This window comes from Phacochoerus africanus, chromosome 1 (assembly GCF_016906955.1).
Source record: "Phacochoerus africanus isolate WHEZ1 chromosome 1, ROS_Pafr_v1, whole genome shotgun sequence".
NCBI lineage: Eukaryota > Metazoa > Chordata > Mammalia > Artiodactyla > Suidae > Phacochoerus > Phacochoerus africanus.
This window is the reverse complement of record NC_062544.1, coordinates 232,430,606-232,450,528: the sequence shown is the minus strand read 5'-3', so window position 1 is coordinate 232,450,528 and position 19,923 is coordinate 232,430,606. Positions and strand designations below refer to the sequence as shown.

Sequence of the window (19,923 nt, the reverse complement as noted above, 5' to 3'; positions counted from 1 at the left end):
TGTATCTCTTTGCTCAGTGTTTCCTGTAAGTTATCCATCTTGGCCTCCTGTTTATTTCCAATGTCTTGCATCATCTTCAGCATCAACAGTCTAAAGTCTTTTTCCTGGAGGCTGAGAATCTCCTCCTCACTTAGCTGATTTTCTGGGGTTTTTCCTTTCTCCCTCATCTGAGTTATAGTTCTCTGTCTTTTCGTTTTGAAAGGTTTTTGGTGTGATGCCTTTTTTTACAGATACTAGAGTTCTAGCCTCTCTTACTTCTGGTGTCTACCTCCCTTGTGGCTGAAGTCAGTATGGGGCTTGCTGTAGGCTCTCTGATGGGAGGGGCTGATGCCTGCCCACTGGTAGGTGGAGCTGATTCCTATCCCTCTAGTGGGTGGCTCTTTGTCTCTGGGTGAGATTAGAGGTGGCTGTGTGGCTGGAGGGAATTTAGGCAGCCTCTTTACTGATGAGTGGGGCTGTGATCCCACCTGGATTGTTGTTTGTCCTGGGGCTTCTCAGCGTTGTTGAGTGGGGCCAGATTTTCCCAAAATGGCCACCTCCAGAGAATGGCATGCTGATGGATATTCCCAAGAGCTTTCTTTCCAATGTCTTTCCCCAACAACAAGCCACATTCACCCCTGTTTTCCCAGGAGGTCCTCCAAGAACTGCAGTCAGGTCCAACCCAGATTCCTGTGGATACTTTGCTTTGACCTGGGACTCAGTGCACGTGAAAGTCCTTGTGCACCTTTTAAGAATTCCGTTTCCTTCAGTCCCATGGAGCTCTTGTGCACAAGCCCCACTGGCCTTCAATGCCAGATGCTCCAGGGGGGTCTTTCTCCCAGTGCCAGATCCCCACACACGGGAGTTTGATGTGGGGCTCAGAACTCTTATTCCTGTGGGTGAGTCTCTGTAAACCAGTCACATTCCAGTCTGTGGGGCTTCCCACCCGGGAGGTATGGGGTTGTTTATATTGTGAAATTGCCCCTCCTACCTCTTGATGTGGCCTCTTCTTTGTCTTCTGGAGTAGGATATCTTTTTTAAGGTTTCTGGTCCATTTGGTTGAAGATTGCTCAGCATTTAGTTGTAAATTTTGTTGTTTTTAGGAGAGAAGTTGAGCTCCAGTCCTTCTATTCCGCCATCTTAATCCCATATTTATTTTTGTGGCTGCACTTGCCGCATATGGAAGTTCCTGTGCTAGGGATTAAATCTGAGCTGCAGCTGTGGTATGCCATGACTGTGGCAATACTGGATCCTTTAACCCACTGCACTGGGGCTAGGGATCGAAACCGTGCGTCTGCAGTGACTGGAGCCACTGCAGTCAGAGTCTTAATTCACTGTGCTACGGCAGCAACTCAGTGTATGAAAACAATTTTAAATTAACTTGTAATATTTATTTTCTCACCTTGTGTGTTACAGACTAAAGGATAAGTTATTGCATGTTGAGCAGTGATCTAATTTTGTGGGTGGCAGTTTAATTGGTTGAAAGGCATCTTAACTCTTTTATCGACTTTTGCTTTCAGTTTTCTCTGTAAAACTTAAAGAATAACTCAATCTCTAGCCTTATATATAATAAATTTTAGTGATGTATTTCTTCTGAACTGTAGGATCAGTCTACTGATTATTGGATTACTAGTTAAGGACAATGTAAATAAATTCAGACACAACCACTTTATTCCTAAATACTACTCTGAAAGGTGACAGATAAATTATTTTTATAATGAAGTCCATATTCCCTCCGATGTCTTACAGAGAAGTATGTTTCTCCAGGGAGCTAAATGGATCTAATGGAGTTAAATTTCTTGTAACATTTCTCTCAGAATTCCCATGTGTTTTAATGTAAAATATGTACTGCGTTTACTGAATATTCTGTACATACACTCATAAGTGTAAATATATATGAGTGTATACATGTGATTTTTTTCATATAACCTCATCAAGAAGATATGAGTCTATTTTGTTGATGGCTGTATCCCCCAAACCTAGAAACAGTGTCTGGCATGTAAAACTTGCTTTGTAAACATTTGGTGAATTAATAATATAAGAGCTCACATTTCTTTTTTCTTTTCTTTTTCTTTTTAATAGGGCCGCACCTGCGGCATATGACGGTTCCCAGGCTAGGGGTTGAATCGGAGTTGTACCTACTGGTCCCAGCCACAGCAACGAAAGCCAAAGCAACGCCAGATCTGAGCCTTGTCTGCAACCTACACCACGGCTCACAGCAACGCCAGATCCTTAACCCACTGAGCCAAGCCAGGGATCAAACCTGCGTCCTCATGGATACTAGTGAGATTCATTTCTGCTGAGCCACGGGAACTCCTAACATTTCATTAGTCATGTATTCCATTGAAGTTGATGTTAATAAGCATCCCCTGGTCTACCTGGAGATAATTATTTTTCCCAGTCTGAGTTCAGGGAGAGGAGTGTTGCTCAAAAATACATCTTTCTGGGGAGTTCCTGTCATGGTACAGTGGAACTCAATCTGACTAGGAACTATAAGGTTGTGAGTTCGATCCCTGGCCTTGCTCAATGGATTAAGGATCCGGTGTTGCCGTGAGCTGCGGTGTGGGTCACAGATGTGGCTCAGATTCTGCGTTGCTGTGGCTGTGGCATAGCCCAGCAGCTACAGCTCCAATTAGACCCCTGGTCTGGGAACTTACATATGGCTCTAAGGCCCTATAAGAAAGCAAAAAAAAAAAACTTTCTGTGCCTTTAAGTTTGTGGCTGATTCTATAATCAATAAATGCTAGTGAGCCTAAGAATTTTAAATGAAGAGCAAAAAGTTTCTGGATACCTGTTGGTTCATTTATAATGTAAAGTAAGTGAGGGTTTTTTAAGAATTGTAAGCCTCCTGCCAAGTACTTTTCTAATACTTTATCAGTGGCCCTGTGAGAAGAGTGCACCTGAAGGTTTCTGAGCTTTAGGGCAGGCAAATTGGTTCAGTTTGGGCCTAAAGAGATGCTGTGCAGTACCTGGATTCAGTTATTACATAACAGAAAACTTGACTAAAATCTACTTTTAGATGATTTATTCTTAGGGGATGATATTTTTAGGATATTTCTGTATTCAAATTGACCCATGAAGATTAGATAGAGAACACCATGTTTTGATTTTTATAACCTGCTGACTTTTCAGTTCTTCTCCCTCTGCCATGGTTTTATTACAGTTCTTCAAAAGCAGATGAGCTATTTAATTATTTCACTGTTTCCTTAAGATTTACTGAAAGGCCATTTATTTATTTATTTATTTATTTTTTGTCTTTTTGTTTTTCTAGGGCCACACCCGCAGCATATGGAGGTTCCCAGGCTAGTGGTCTAATTGGAGCTGTTACTGCTAGTCTATGACAGAGTCTCAGCAATGCCAGATCCGAGCCGCGACTGCAACCTACACCACAGCTCACAGCAATGCCGGATCCCAACCCACTGAGCGAGGCCAGGGATCAAACCTGTGACCTCATTGTTCCTAGTCAGATTCATTTCCACTGTGCTGTGACGGGAACTCCTGGAAGGCCATTTATTATCAAGCATCTCTTCATGGCAGAGGTATTCCACTTTGGGTAATGTTTTAAGGTGTTGAGTTACCATAGGCACTAAAGGGTACAAGCCAGCTAGATGGGGAGGAACTGGATTCTGAAGAAGACCTAAAGAATAAAAAGATACCGTGGTGACCACTGTCCTAAGCATCCTTAGGCCATGCTGATTACAAAATTGGAGAGAGTGAAACCTACAAAATGTGAGATGTTCCCATGTGCAGAGTAATATATGCCCATCTATCCCTTCAGGCACCACCCAGACGGACACAAATTGAAACTCTGAACTATGCCCTTAATGTAGTTTTTGGATACCTACTATGTTTTCAGCATTGTTAGAGTTGCTAGGTCATCAAATTGGGTGTATTATACAAAGAGACAATAGAGAAAAGTTTGAAATCAGCAGCCACTGTCGATTCCCCTTCAAATAACAAACCTCTTGTTATGGCAGTCATGTTGTCCTGCCATTTGATGACTCATACAGCTCATCTTTCAGTTCATTTGGTGAAGTGAATATTTAAAGGAAAGGTAAAGTTTTCAGGTTTGAAAGTTTTAGTTTTTCTGATATACATGAGGGGTGTTGCCTTTATTATTCATTGAGTTTCATTTTTTAGAGAACATAAGATAAATCTTACTAGTAAGGCTATCTCAGTGATGATAAAGATGTCCCAGTTATGTCTCTTTCTGTGAATTTTTACTTAATAATCAAAATCATAAAATTTTTTTACTGATTATTTCTATTATAATAAAGTATTCCATACATTAGAGTGTATATATAATGTGCCTGTGAAAAAAATAGCTTAGAACTTTTACTTCCTAATGGTTGTAAACATTCTTGTTCTTGCCTCTAAATTGTCAACTGCAAAATGCTCACTAGTATTTCCTGGAGATTAAGATGGATAGGCAGAAACTTAAAGATTTTCTTATAGAAGACAAATTCAGGGGATTCCTGTCGTGGTGCTGCAGAAATGAATCCGACTAGGAACCATGAGGTTTCAGGTTTGATCCCTGGCCTCGCTTGGCGGGCTAAGGATCTGATGTTGCTATGAGCTGTGGTGAACGTCGCAGACATGGCTTGGATCCCACATTGCTGTGGCTGTGGTGTAGGCCGACAGCTGTAGCTCTGATTTGACTCCTAGCCTGGGAACCTACATATGCCACGAGTGTGGCCCTAAAAAACAGAAGAAAAAAAAAAAAGGCAAATTTAGGTGGGTCACTTTTTTCAGCTATAACCTCGATCTCAGTAGCATAGGTTGTGGAGTCTGATGAACCTAACACAAAGCTAAATTTAACTCAGTAGCTTACTGTTTGGGCTGTGGCAGTTACTTGTCTGTGGAGTGGGGTGAATACTGACCATGTAAGGTTCTTATGAGGCTTTAAAGTGCTGGAGGGTATGCTACCAACCCTGCAAATGCAAGGTTGCTAAGAAAATGTGTTTGTTCTCAAAATGGACAGTAGATCAAAAGTGGCATTTAACTACTTTACTGCTTTAACTGTTCCTTGAAATGGAATTTCAAGCATGTTATTGTCTCTATTCATAACAAGGGAAATGTCTGTATTATACTGGAAGTCTTTAGTGAATGCAGGATCAACTTGCTTTAAATCATTAGGAAAGAGTAACATTTACTCTTTATATTGTTAGATATCTTAAAATATTTTTCTAAACAACCATAAATAATAAAAGTTTGAGTTTAATTATACTTTACCTAATTAAATCTTGCCATTTTATCAAAGTATAATCAAAATTCAAATGTATGATTTAGGAGATAAGTCGTTTATCATTTATTGGATTATAGTTATTTTAGGATTTTATCACCTCATACTGTTGGTATTAACAAAATTATCAACTTAAACAATAAGTAAATTATGTAAGCATAATAGTAAATTTTTATAATCTACACAATTTTCTTCAAAGGCTGTGGTATTTTAAACAAGGAGCGCTCTTAGGAATTCTTAATGAATTTTAAAGTATGAGAGCTGTTTTTATAAATTGATTATCACAACCTGATAACTATAAAAAACTAAAAAAATTTTAAACAGCTGTGAATTCATGACCTTACTCTGTTAGTTTATGCATAAACTAGAAAAGCAAAATTTTCCTTTATTTTAGTCAGTGGCTTAGCATTTCGCAATTAATTGACCCAACAGAAGAAAGTATTTTTTTTTTTGTCTTTTGTCTTTGTTGTTGTTGTTGCTATTTCTTGGGCCGCTCCCGCGGCATATGGAGGTTCCCAGGCTAGGGGTCGAATCGGAGCTGTAGCCACCGGCCTACGCCAGGGCCACAGCAACGAGGGATCCGGGCCTCGTCTGCAACCCACACCACAGCTCATGGCAACGCTGGATCGTTAACCCACTGAGCAAGGGCAGGGACCGAACCCGCGACCTCATGGTTCCTAGTCGGATTCGTTAACCACTGCGCTACGACGGGAACTCCCAAGTATTTTTATTTGTAATAATTTTCATGCCCATCAACACAAACCAGTACAGCTTTGTCTTTTGTCCCTACTTTTATTAATTTTGAATATCTTTGTGATTAGTATATCTAAACTAGTTTTGAAGATAATTTAGCACCATGTGAAGATACCTTGATTCCGTCTAAAAGCTGCTCTGTACATTAGCATGTATGTATTAGATATTTGTGGTCTTTTTATAGCAGTTTTGCCCTTTCTTAGTCAAATATGTGAACTTTCTGACCATAACAACTATGAATTTTTATAGGCGTTATATACTTTTTCAATTATTAGCATATATTGAAATTATATACCTTTCTGGTCATCTGTGAGAGTGAAAAATTCTCTAGCTCTTGTATTCCTTTTTAGAACCTGAACTGCCTATAGTAATCTTACTGGGAAAATGTTTTATTTAAAGATAGAGTAGTGTACTTTCTGCTCCTTATTGATCTGATAAACATTTACTTGAACTACTATGTGCAATGTGTTAGAGACTGTCAAAGTCAAGATAGGATAATAGGCAAACTTAGGGAGAAAGAAGATGGATAAATAAACCTCATTAAGAGTTCTGAGGAAGGGAGTTCCCATTGTGGCTTATTGGATCAGGGACCCAGTGTTGGCTCTGTGAGGATGTGGGTTTGAACCCTGGCTTAGCTCAATGACTTAAGGATCTAGCATTGCTGAAGGCTGTTGCATAGATCACAGATGTGGCTCAGATCCACTGTTGTGTAGGCCCCAGTTGCAGCTCTGATTCGACCCCTGGCCAGGGAATTTACATATGCTGCTGGTGTGGCCCTAAAAAATAGGGGGGCAAAAAAAAGAGCTCTGAGGAGGATCTAAAGTCCCAGGTAGGAACATCAGGGAAAACTTCACAGAGAGGTAAATACAGAAGTCTGGAGAAGGTAAATAAAGGCATACTTCATTTTATTGTGTTATGCACATACCCTATTTTTTACAAATGGGTTTGTGACAACCCTGTTGAGCAAGTCTGTCAGCATCGTTTTTTTCCCAGCAGTGTTTGCTTATTTCATGTTTTTTGTCACATTTTGGTAATTCTCACAATATTTCAAACTTTCCCATTAATTTGTGTTTAGCACAGTGATCTGTGATCAGTGATCTTGGATGTGTTACAATTACAAAAAGATTACAACTTGCTGACAGCTCAGATGATGGTTAGTATCTTTTTTTGTTGTTGTTGTTGTCTTTTTTAGGGCCACACCCATGGCATATGGAGGTTCCCAGGCTGGAGGTCGAATTGGAGCTGTAGCTTCTGGCCTATGCCACAGCCACAGCAATGCCAGATCTAAGCCATGTCTGTGACTTGCACCACAGCTCATGGCAACACCAGATCCTTAACCACTGAGCGAGGCCAGGGATTGAACCTGCGTCTTCATGGGTGCTAGTCAGGTTCATTTCCACCGAGCCACAGCAGGAACTCCAGCGATAAAGTATTTTTTTATTAGGGCATGTACATTTTTAGGCATAATGCTATTTATTGTATCCCTAGTATAGTAAAGTAACTGTAAACATACTTTTATATGCACTGAGAAACCAAAAAAATTTGTGTGACTTGCTTTATTGTGATGATATTCACTATATTCAGGTGGACTGGATCCAAACCCACAAAACCTGTAGACCCCCATTGCCTTTGGGATGAGATGTTTGTATGGGTAAAATGGGAAATTTTGGTAGAAAGCCAGATGTAAGAGTGTCTTGAATGTCAGGGTGAGTTTATCTTTTTTTTTTCCTTAAAGGCATATAAACCACTGAAATTTTTTGAGCAGGCAATATAAATAGGATGGATTGGAAGGGGAAAGAGGTAGGCCTTGGCAAGTTTGTTTTGGAGGACTTTAGCATATCCTAGGTAAGAAGAAATTTGTTCTAATAGAGGTCGAGGGTTGTAAGTAGGACATCGTGGGAGACATTTATGAAAGTTATAGCCTGTTTGGATGTATTTTGGATAAAGGTATCCATCTCATCAAATCAAATAAATCATTTCCCAACTTAGGAGGCAAAAATTGAGAGAGATTCATTTTTAGGAATTCCTTCAGTGAAGGTTTTCTCAAATGCTTGGTGCCTGTTACTATTTAGTCTGAGTGTCTGTGCCTCTGTGCTTTTAGTGATTTTAAACTTAGCTTTCACTGTGTTTCTCAAAGAATGAAAAATCCTGTCTTGTCATTTGAACCAAACTACTAATGCGTAGAATTTAGCCATAGATTGAACTTGTGTTGGGGGTGAAGAGGGAATCCTAAGAGAGGAGGAAGCAGTAGGGGGTGTTGAAAAGGAAATCAGAGATAGGTTTTTAATTTAAGTGTAGATGGTTAGATAATACTACTACCAGAAGTAGAGAGATAATAGGAGAAACTATTTGTGGAAGGGAAAGTTTAGGATAGATTGGATTTGAAAGGCAGAGAGAATATCCATGTGATTATGTATAGGATGAGTATATGAGTTTGAAAGAGATTGTGGTTAAAGACAATTGCTTAAGTGAGAGAGCTGAAACCTTGAAAACTGGTGAAAGAAAATATGGCTAAGACAGAACCTTTGAAAACACCGACTGACTTGTTAAGAGGAGTCTAAAAGAAAGGAAAACAATCAGATCTGTGGTGGGAAAAGCAATAGAGTATAGTGCTAGTAAGGAAGATGGGAAAGAGTTGTCAACAAAAATGCTGAAAAATAGAGACATTTAAATGCTCTATTTAAATGCACCCAAACAGGTGTTTGGGTTAGGTGATCCATGGGTCCTTTGGAGAAAGCAGGTTTAAAAATAATTAGTTTTATTGAAGTATGGTTGATTTACAGTATTATATTAGTTTCAGGTGTACAATATAGTGATTCATTACTTTTACAGACTATACTTCATTTATATTTACCATATAAAATACTGTTTTTATCCCCTGTATGGCAAAATATATCTTTGCAGCTTTTTTATTTTATACATAATAGTTTGTATCTCTTAATCTCCCACCCTTATCTTGCTGGCTCCCACCCTCTCCCCACTAGTAATCACCAGCTTTTTCTATCTGTAGCTATGCTTCAGTTTTCTATATCCATTTAATTTTTAGATTCCACATATAAGTGATAACATGTAATATTTGTCTTTCTCTGATTTATTTCCCTAAACACAGTACCCTCTAGGTTTGCCCATGTTGCTGCAAATGGCAGAATTTCATTTTTTTTATGGCTGAATAGTATTTCAGTGTGTGGGGGGGCACGCACACACACATTAGATGATCTTATTTATCTAGGTATCTGGTGGTGAACACTTGGTTGCTTTCTTATTTAGGCTATTTTAAATACTACTGCTATGAACTTTTCAAATTAGTGTTTCTGTTTTCTTCAGACATATACCCAGGAGTTAGAATTTCTGGGTCATGTGGTAGTTCTGTTTTTAGTTTTTTGAGGAACCTTTATACAGCTTTCTATAGTGACTGCACCAATTTACACTCACACTAACAGCTACCAGGGTTCCCTTTTCTCTCCTTACCAACGTTTATTTCTTGTAAATGATTTTTTGTTGATAGCCATTCTGACAAATGGTGGAGGGATATCTCATATCTCATATTGGGTTTTGTTTTTCTTTTTCTTTTCTTTTCTTTTCTTTTCTCTTCTTTCTTTCTTTCTTTCTTTCTTTTTCCTTCCTTCCTTCCTTTCTTTTTTCTTTTTTTTTTTTTTTTTTTAGGGCCGAACCTAGGACGTGTGGAAGTTCCCAGGCTAGGGGTCGCATTGGAGCTGTCACTGCCAGCCTGCACCACAGCCATGCGGGATCCGGGCCTCATCTGTGACCTACACCACAGCTCATGGCAACGCCAGATCCTTAACCCACTGAGCGAGGTCAGAGATTGAACCTGCATCCTCATGGATACTAGTTGGGTTCTTAACCCACTGAGCCGCAAAATGGTTTTGATTTGCATTTGGAGAAGCAGTTTTTGTAGTCAAGGCAGAAGCCAAGTTAAAATGTTTCCAGTATTTCCTTTTTCATTTCTACTTTCTTGATTCTGTTTTTAGCCACTGTCTTCATGGAGTAATTGATAATGATTTAGCAAAGCCACTCCCTGGGAGGATAGAACTCATCTTCTTAAATGTAGTTTTAATATTCTTTTCTTTAAATATGTCACCTAAAACTATTTCAAATCAGATCTTATCCAGATGCTAATATTTTTTCAAATGAATCAAAACGTAACTTTCTTTAATATCATCAGCGAATATACTTCCTAAATGCCTCACCCCGTAGAACATTGGCATTACAGAGGGATGATAAATGAATTCCCTGTTATTGCCAGTTCTTCTTTTACAGTAAGTACAGCAATACTTTTAAAAAGGCCTACCATTTTAATAATGATTCTGGGGAGTTCCCGTCTTGGCTCAGCGGAAACAAATCTGACTAGTATCCATGAGGACACAGGTTCCATCCCTGGCCTCGCTCAGTGGGTTAAGGATCTGACGTTGCCATGAGCTTCGGTGTAGGTCACAGAAACAGCTTGGATCTTGCTTTGCTGTGACTGTGGTGTAGGCCAGAGGCTGCAGCTCCGATTTGACTTCTAGCCTGGGAACCTCCAAATGCTGCAGGTGTGGCCCTAAAAAGATTCCTCCCTCCCCTACAAAAAAATATTCTGTAGGAAGCTCTTTGGAATAGCAGGGCCGCCTGCATATGAAATTTCTAGGTTAGAATCAGATACATGGCCACTTTTTGTTGCCATGTGTAGAGAATAGTTGCAAGTTGCAATAGTTACTTACGTATGTAGTAATAATGATTATAATGATACAAAAAATGTAGTTGTTATTTGCACCTTATTGCTAATTTCTCTCTGCATGTATATGTGTATATGTGTGTTTATTTTTTTTCTAATCTTCACATTGATCCTTAGATGTAGGTGTCATGATTCTCATTTCATGTGTGAGAGCACCGAGGTTCAGAACATTTAAATAGTCTGAGCTTTTTGACTAACTGAAAACAGATCCAGGACTCACATCAGCTCTTCTGACTTTCATAGACCACTTTCTCTAGATGGCCTATGCAGTTTAATGATGTATTTGAAACGTTAGCTTTTAACACCCTTGAAGGCAGTTACTCGGGAGCCTAATGCGTTATTCTTACCTTTTTCCTCCAACTAAGGAAGACTTTTATTTGCTTAAACCTACTGCTGTTTTCCACTGTTGGCTGTCAGGCACTCCTCTGTATATCTAATTCTGTTATTTATTTAATCTTCACATTGACTATGCGAAAGATAGGTGTATTTCTCCCCCAACATTTTATTTTGAAATTTTAAACATAGAGCATGACACACCCATATACTCACCACATAGATTCGGCCATTAACCTGTTACTATTTTATGTATTTACTAATATTTACTGTATTTACATATTTACTTATTTTACTACCTATCTATAATCTGTGCATCCATCATCAAATCATTTTTGCTGCATTTAAAAGTAAAGACATAGCTGCAAATCCCCTAAATACTTCAGCATGTATATTATTGACTCTAGTTCAGTATTTATGTGCAAGTTTTTTCGGTTATAAATTTGTATTAGTGAAATTCACAACTCTTGAATATACATTTTATGAATTTAGATAAATGCATATATGTAGTCATGCAACCCAAATACCTATGGAGATATAAAGCATTACTATTGGTAGGTGTCTCTTTTTATTCCCATTTTGTACCTGAGAAAATTGAAACTGAAGGAAATTAAATAATCTAGTCTTACCTCTAATAGAGGAAATCAGGTTCTAATCAGTTTGGAAATCAGGTTCTAACAGTTTGGCTGCAGGGCGTGTGCTCCTAAGCACACTTCTGTATTGCCTGTGGATTATCCTCATGTATTCAGGTGTCCTCTTACGTTCACGTGTACAAATGCAATGTTTATTTTTAACACAAGTGTGTAGATACAGAGGTAATATGTTTGGGATTAGTGAGTATAGAAATGCTGTTCTAGACATTCATTAGTTCCTCGCAAGAGATTTGTGGCAAGAGAAACTAAGAAGGAAAGAAGTTCCCTTTGTCAAAGTATTACAGTGAATCTCTGTGTAACAACTGTGTCTTAACTGGCACCCTTGATTAATGTTTTTACATATAAAGTGATCCTTTCTTAATGATGACACTGAGGTTCAGGAAAATCCTCAGGTGCCACTTGAACAATGTAAAGGTAAATAAGGAGTTCCCGTAGTGGCGCAGTGGAAAAGAATCCCCCTAGGAACCATGAGGTTGTGGGTTTTATCCCTGGCCTCGCTCAGTGGGTTAAGGATCTGGTGTAGCTGTGAGCCGTGGTGTAGGTTACAGATGTGGCTCGGATCTGGCGTTACTGTGGCTGTGGTATAGGCTGGCAGCTGTAGCTCTGATTCGACCCCTAGCCTGGGAACCTCCATATGTTGCAGATGCGGCCCTAAAAAGCAAAAATAAAATAAAATAAAGGTAAATAGTATTCAGTATAGTTTTCCATTAAGTATATTTTGCTCTATTATTATTATTAGATAATAATAATAGATTACTATTAGTGTACTAACACTTGCCTTGATTATTCACTCAGTCCAAAAAAATAGAGTTAACTAATTTGGGATTCATAGTTGTGAAATTTGTAAAGTTTTAACAAAGAAAGTGAATGGAATTCTTTGGCCTTTACCAATAATTTACATAAAAATATAAATAAAAATTAGAATAAATAAGAATGGATGATATTAAAATTTTGTTTGAATTACTTCGGCATACCATCCTTATGAAAAGGAATTATATTTTCCCTGCATTGTGTTCATACCACAAGCCATATCTTAAAATTGACCGAAGTTCCCTTTGTTCACTAATCAGTTATGACAAAGCACTGTCATATATATGTATTTAAAAAAAAAAAAACACCTAAGTATTGCTCTAAAAGCAATTAAAAAAATAAATAAAACCATGTAGTTAGCAAAACCTAGCCAGTCACTAGAGGGCAGAGCAGTACTATACTTCAGGCCTGATTTGACAATTTAAAAAATTACTGAACATGGGAAAATATATTGATGTACAATTGAATAGAAATTTCTTTGTATTCTTATCTTGCTGTGAAATCCAATAACATGCTTATTATTACACTTGTATCAAAGGAACTTTTCTGGAAATTATAGAAAATTGATTACAATTGATTGCTTCCAAAAAGGCATGACTATTTAGGAGAGTATTAGTGTTTCTCAAGAGAAAATACTAATGCTTAGAAAGAGTGGTACTTTAAATCATTTCTACTGTAGGTTGTCTCCTGAAGTAGAATTGCAGTATATATAGGATGCAACATTTTGATAGAACAAGTTTGAAGCTGGTTTACTAGTATTTCCAACTAAGAATTCATTGAAATGTGGAGCTTTTGATCTTCCAGCTGAAATGTGTTGAATCATTAAGACTTTGAAATTACAGTTGTAAAAGCAGTGAACCAACTCTACCTCTTTTGTTTAATGTTAAAATTTCATCAAGTGGTGGTTCACGTAATTTCATTTGTTTGAAATTTTCCATCGTTCTGATTTATTTTCATTCTAATTAATTTTTTTCTGATAGATTTTAAATAAATGAAGCTCTGAAGTCAAGTATCTTAGTAACCTGAACAGTTCATTGTCTGAACAGATAAAAAGTTTTATGTGGAATAGTTTGAATTTTATTTTATAAAGAGTTTGGATTTATATATGATTCAGTTCTAGTAGAGAACATAGGAGATCAGAAAAAGCACTGGATTTTGGAATCAGAAGATTGGGGCTCCAATTATCATGTCCTTGCTTGTGACCTTGGGCAAGTCATATTACTTCTCTGAGGTAATTATTTTCTAAATTGACGAATTTTCTGCTGGGTTATTTTGAGAATTGTGTCTGTATCTGTGTGTATGTATTTCCAAAGATGCTACCGTGTAAGAATGAATTTTAGTAGATAAAGAAACAAGCTCAGAAAAACCATAAAAATAACTTTGAAATGGTCAGTTATACCATAAATTTAGGAACATGAAGGCACCTATTATAGGAGTAAATAGTAATAAAAATGTGGTTTCCAACCCCAAACTCAAGTTCTGATTACTAACTCTCCTCCCTGTCTCTAAGTGTCTCTGGCTGCTTAATCTCTGTATAACTCCTGGCTCTTTGGCTCCTCTCAGTCTGTTCTGTTCTCTGTTTATTTCCATGTTCCCTCTCTCTGTGTTTCTCCTGACTGTCTTTGGTCTCTCTCTGTGTTTTTCTTGTCCCAGGCACCCCCAGGAAGACCCCAAGCCTCTAGCGGTACCCGGTATCATCTCCAGCATGTATGTAGATGTGGAGGCTTCACTGGGATATTGAGAAATACCAGAGGCGAATTGTTCCGCTGTAGTAAGTCAATCAGCATTTCTTAAGTGACTACTGTTTACAGAGCACTGTTGGTGCTTTGGGTGAAGAAGAATGAGTTAGGGCAGAACTCAGAAGAAGTAAACTTGTAAACACTTCTCAGTGGTTCTGGCAAGCTGGACACACATGCAGATGAAAGCAACAACAAAGTAAAAAGTTGACAAGTAATTATATAAATATGTTGTATATGTGTAGAGGCCTACAGTTAATAGCGTACAGGAAACCAGGGGGCATTGATTGAGTTTCCAGCATGAGTTTAAAAATAGGTTTTGGAGTATTGTTGGAGGAAAGATGAAAAAAAAAAAAAAAAAAACAGAGGGTGGAAGTGATTAATTTCTGTGGGGCTTGGCAAGCCTGTTTGCTTGACTGTGAGTGAGTCCCTGACAGGAGGGCAGAGAAATGAGTGCTAAGTTTCAGCCTGACAACACCTAACGTTCCTTAAACTTCTTAAGAGAAATTCAGGTAATGAAAAGTACAGCCAAATTGAAGTTTTCCATAAACATACTTGGTATCTGTTGCCAGTTGTGGAATTTATAGAGTTTAAGAGTGACTCATGATTATGAAATAATAATGAGGTACTGTGACATACAGTTAATGCACATTATTAGAATGTGCTGTAGGAAGGACACATTGTAAATGCTAAGATGAATTTAAATAGTAAACTGAACTCTAGCAAGTCAGTTTTGTGTTTGTGTTGGAAATTCATTTGTGCTGTTGTATCTGAGATAGTCCTACCTGCAGATACGCCATGGCTTTCAGAGTTGGAGATGGTTTGAATCCCGCAGCTGCTAGCTGTGTAATGTTGGATCATCTGTGAAACAGAACTAAGCCTCATTTTCCTTCTATATAAACTAAGGATGAAAATATTTACCTCAGAGTTGTCGTGTGAGTTCAAAAAGTTAATTTTATAAAGTCCTGAATGTGTGCTAGGTACTTGTTACTTGCAGATGATTAAAAGGTACCATGAAAATAGTGTGTTAGGTATAGTGTTATTTCTGAGAACTTGTTAAAAATAGAAATAACCCTATTGTATTTCAAAAATGCTATATATATGGGGAATATTTATAATATGTAAGATACAAGAATAACACTAACAAGAATAACTGAATACCTACCACTAACTTAGGAAATAGAGCTATGCCTGGCCCAGGTTCTATTACCTCTCCAACCACCACCACAATCCTGAATGTTGACTTTATGACTTCCTTGTTTTTCTTTATAGTTTTCTCACTTATTTTATGTATCTCCTACATTGTTTTGCTTGTTTTTGAATTTTATATAAAAATACTGTTTTCTTTTGCAATCTCTTGTGCCACTCAACATGTTTGAGTCATCCTTGCAATTCATTTATGATCACAGTTGTATTTCATTGTATGAAAATACCACAAATTACCCACTTTCTTTTGATGGCTACTTAGATTGTTTACAATTTTTATCATGAGAGAGAAAGCTGCGGAGGAAAAAGTCTTGATAGTCCTGCTCTTTAGGTACATATTATTTCTCTAGGGTATGTGTTCATGGGTAGAACTTCTGGGTCAAACCAACCTCAAACTCTATAGGATCATGGCAAGTGGATTTCCATAGAACTTGTTACATTTATCTTCTTGGTAGTTGTGTTCTCGTTCTATATGTCCTATATAGTTCTTCAAAATCACTAATTTTTTGTTTAAAGAATTTTTTTAAGTTGCCTGTAACACCATTTTAACAATAATTCTGACCTTTATTAATTAGCTTTATCCTTTGCAGCAGCTGCTTTTGTTTCTCTTAGTTTTCCAGTTGTCACTCAAACGTTTTCTCAAACCCTCTCAAGTCTAGACATCCTGTATAGCTGGGTATATTTGTGAGCTAATTTTTTTCTCCCAGGAAAACAACATCATAATAATGTAATGTTCTCTTATGTAAATGAAAATTGTCAGCTATTTCTGACTTCTAAAGACAGTTTGGGCAGAGAAATGGACACATCTTTTACTGATTTATTTTTTTCCTTAATTTGAGATTTGAGAGAGTGACCCACAGAGGACTGTGTACAAGCTGTGGTGACTTGGCCTATGTTTTGTTCTGTGTTGCAAAAGTCCCTAAAGCTTGAATAAATGACATATGTTTGCCACTCTTTCCCCTTTTCTGTCCTTCACCTACTTTTGTTTTGTTTTGTTTTCCCTCAGCCATTGGTTCTTTTGGTATCTGATTATACTTGCAAAATCCATTCCAATTTTCATATCACAATTCTTCCTATCTTTATACTTTGTACTTGGAGGTCCATAATTTTAGTTGATTGACTTCAGTGTTTTGTCTCTTGTCAAACTTAGTACCACTATCTCCCACATTCATTTTCTGAGCTTTTCCAGGGGAGTCTACCAACTTTTAGTCTAGTGCCTAGTACTTATTATTCAGTAGATGTTTATTGAATGAAGAAAGTAAAGATGTAAATATAGTAAAGACTGTGAAATGCCTTTTCCCTGCTTGGCAATAATAATTATGCTAAAAGCAATGGACAAAAATCATGCATCCTGTAAATAGTTCTGCCTGTGGGTAGCTTTGTAAACGGTAAGTAGTCATTTCTTCTTGTGCTTGCCTCTGGTTTTTTACAAAATGAGAGTGGTAGACCAGTGATGTGTAAGAATCCTCTTGACTCTAGCCTTTTGTATTCTGTTTTCAATCGAAATGAAATATAGTTTCTCACGGATGTCTGGACACCACTACCAAAGCCTGAATCCATCTTACCTTCCCGGGCGTTAGGCCCATAGCTGTGTTACAGCAACCTGCCAGTTGTCTCTTATAACTCCAGCAAGTGGGGCATACATCCAGCTTCCCTTCTTCTGTCATCATTTAGGTCTGATGTGTTCTGAGAAAGAATACATTTATCTTTCTTTGAGAAAGTGTAATGAATGTCTTTGGCTTCCCAATTTCTTTCCCCAGGCAGCCCAGGCGTTGTTCAGTGCAGAACACTGAGCTCTGGCTTCTTGTTTCTCCTTCTCTTCTCCAGCCCCACAGCTGTGACCAGGGCAGTCCGCCTTTCCTTTGTTACTTGCTGTACAGCTTAACCCCATGTCTTTTCTCACACACCAGCTACCACCTTTAAGTCAGTGTTGGTTTTACCTGTTGTTGATCCTTGAAGTCGATGGGTCTGTCTTCATCTGGTGCTGGAGGCAAGTTGCCGTGCCCTTCTTCCGTGGCTTCTCTGCTAGGGACTCCTCAAGCCCAGGTAAATGGTGAGTGAGACCTGAACTCCTCCCCTTGCTACCTTGGCCCTGTCTTCCCCTCACCATGGCAGGGATGCCCACTCTCCCATGGATTTGTGCTGTGTAACTCCTTTCAAGGAATTATCTGACTCTCTAGATTCTAATATGACTGGTATTTCCTGAACCTATTACTTGACCAGAATTTATTTTGTTGGTACCACCAAACTCTGGATCAAAGGTAAAAGAAACCAGAGAGCAGAATACATGGAGCAAGGGACACAAACTATCTTAACTTTTTGTAAATTGTAATAAACACTGCCCAGTCACTCCTGAAGGTCCTGGTCAGACAGCTGTCTATTTGACCATTAACCAAAATTAAAGAGGCTCTTTCTTTCATTAAGGGACACAAAATAGTTGAATCTTCTCATGATATTATGGATCTGCTTTGTGAAAAATCCCGTTTAAGTCAGGCAATTTTTCAGCTAAGAAGAGAGTAAGGCAAGAGAAAATTTTATAACTAAGAAAATGAAAAAGGCTGAAAATTTTTAAAATGAGAGTTTATTTTTAATAACATTAACTTCATTCTAAATGGAAGTTTTAAAATCTTTGTAGTTTTTAAAAAAATACTTATTGAAAGACCAGTCATTAAACCCCCCCCACCTCACCTCCAGCCTCAGTACATATAAAACACCCAAGATTTACTGGACCATCCTGTCACGAGGAATCAAAAGCCAGGCTACCTGTGTTAGTTCACCCCTTCTAGCTGCTTATTTGACAAAACTCCTTGGAAAGATATTATGCCAAATGTTCTCTTCTTGAAAGAAGCAACTAATGCTATCCTATCTGTAGAAGAACAGATCACAAATTTTTGTTCTTGAGGACTACAAGGAGAGAAACATCTTTTTATTGCTTTTAAGGATTAAAGTGGGAGAAATTACCTGACATGAGAACTTGACTGATAGGGAAATGCTAACTCTCACCACTCTTTTCATGTGTCTTTGATTAATGTAAAAGGCTTGACCTATTAAGTATTCACATTAATATTTTAGGTTATCAGTGATAAGTTTCTTTTGTAGTACTAATTCATTTAGTATTTTATTAATTTAGACAGGCTTGAAAGTGCTTCTGAAAACCTACAGCACTCAGTATTTTAGTTTAATGTCTTTTGAGAAAGAACCATATATTCTCTAATGATTTAAGTTGCAGCAAAAAGTAAAAACACACCATTGTGTTAATAAGTTGGATCACATTTAAAGACAGCAGAAAATTTATGAATGTATATAAACGTGACAAATTTTTATTTAGTAGATACTAGGAAATGCATTTATTATAGATTTTGCACTGAATGGTCTTAACTTGAAAAGGGAATTTTTTTATTTTATCACATTGTATTTTTGTCTTTTAAGGGCCGCACCTGCGGCATATGAAAGTTCCCAGGCTAGGGGTCAGATTAGAGCTACAGCCTATGCCACAGCCACAGCCACACCAAATCCAAGGCACGTCTGTGACCTACACTGCAGCTCATGGCAATGCCACAACTTTAACCCACTGAGCGGGGCCAGGGATCAAACCCACATCCTCATGAGTAATAGTCGGGTTCCTTACCGCTGAGCCACAATAGAAACTCCAAAAGAGAAATTTTAACATGCCAAATTAATACATTTTGAACTGCATATTTAATTTTTACTCTTGTTTTGTATGTTATACAGCAAAGTTAGTAATACATATAAAAGTAAGCTCAAAGTTGAGCTTTATGTAATTACTCATGTAATTATACAAAACATAGATTTGTCTGTATTACTAAAAAGCATCTTGTAAAAATCATTTTGATTTTCAAATGTAGGTGTTGCTAGAATAGCAATATTTATTTTGTCTGGGAGTTTGTATCTGGATAAGAAAACAGTGAAACGTTCAGATGGGTCTGTAATTTTGAGGAAAAAGAAGTACGTAACGAATCTGTTTTTCCTGAAGTTAATTTCTATTCATTATCTTAGTCACAAAGTCCACATTTCTAAATGGCTGACTAGGTTTTTTTAAATCTGAAAAAGAAATTACTGACTTTTTTTTTTTTCCATAAAAACAATAGAACAGAAAGTAGAGCAGCTGCACTTTAATCTTGATATTGTTTTGAGGGATTGAGACTCTAGAAGGATGACCTAGGCGTCATAATGTTGGTAAAGATCACTAAATATGGTTTTCCTCTGTGTCTGTCTGTGCCAAGCTGTTTCTGCCACCAAATCTTCAGAACCTGTATGTTTCTTTTCTTTTGTGCTTCACTGGTAGACACGTCACTCCCTTTCCCTGAGCCAGCTACACACCATGTCTCCTTTGAATGATGGCATCTGCGCCCTTAAGTTTAAGGTCTGTTTTGAGCTTAGGGGAATCTTGGCTGCTGTTTTTATTCATTTATAGTTATGCTTCTTAACCCTCACACTGGGTAGATGGCAGTGTTACTT

General features: G+C 37.8%; 1 protein-coding gene across 1 annotated transcript in view; it reads left to right on the top strand.

Moving 5' to 3' along the window:
• The first annotated feature begins 13,934 nt into the window (after positions 1 to 13,934).
• The window catches only part of BBX (BBX high mobility group box domain containing), a 145,655-nt gene continuing 139,666 nt past the window's right edge, over positions 13,935 to 19,923 (top strand). The window contains exon 1 of the mRNA XM_047793060.1: positions 13,935 to 14,273. The gene's annotated coding sequence lies outside the window, so the exon portion shown is untranslated. The remainder of the gene's footprint in view (positions 14,274 to 19,923) is intronic.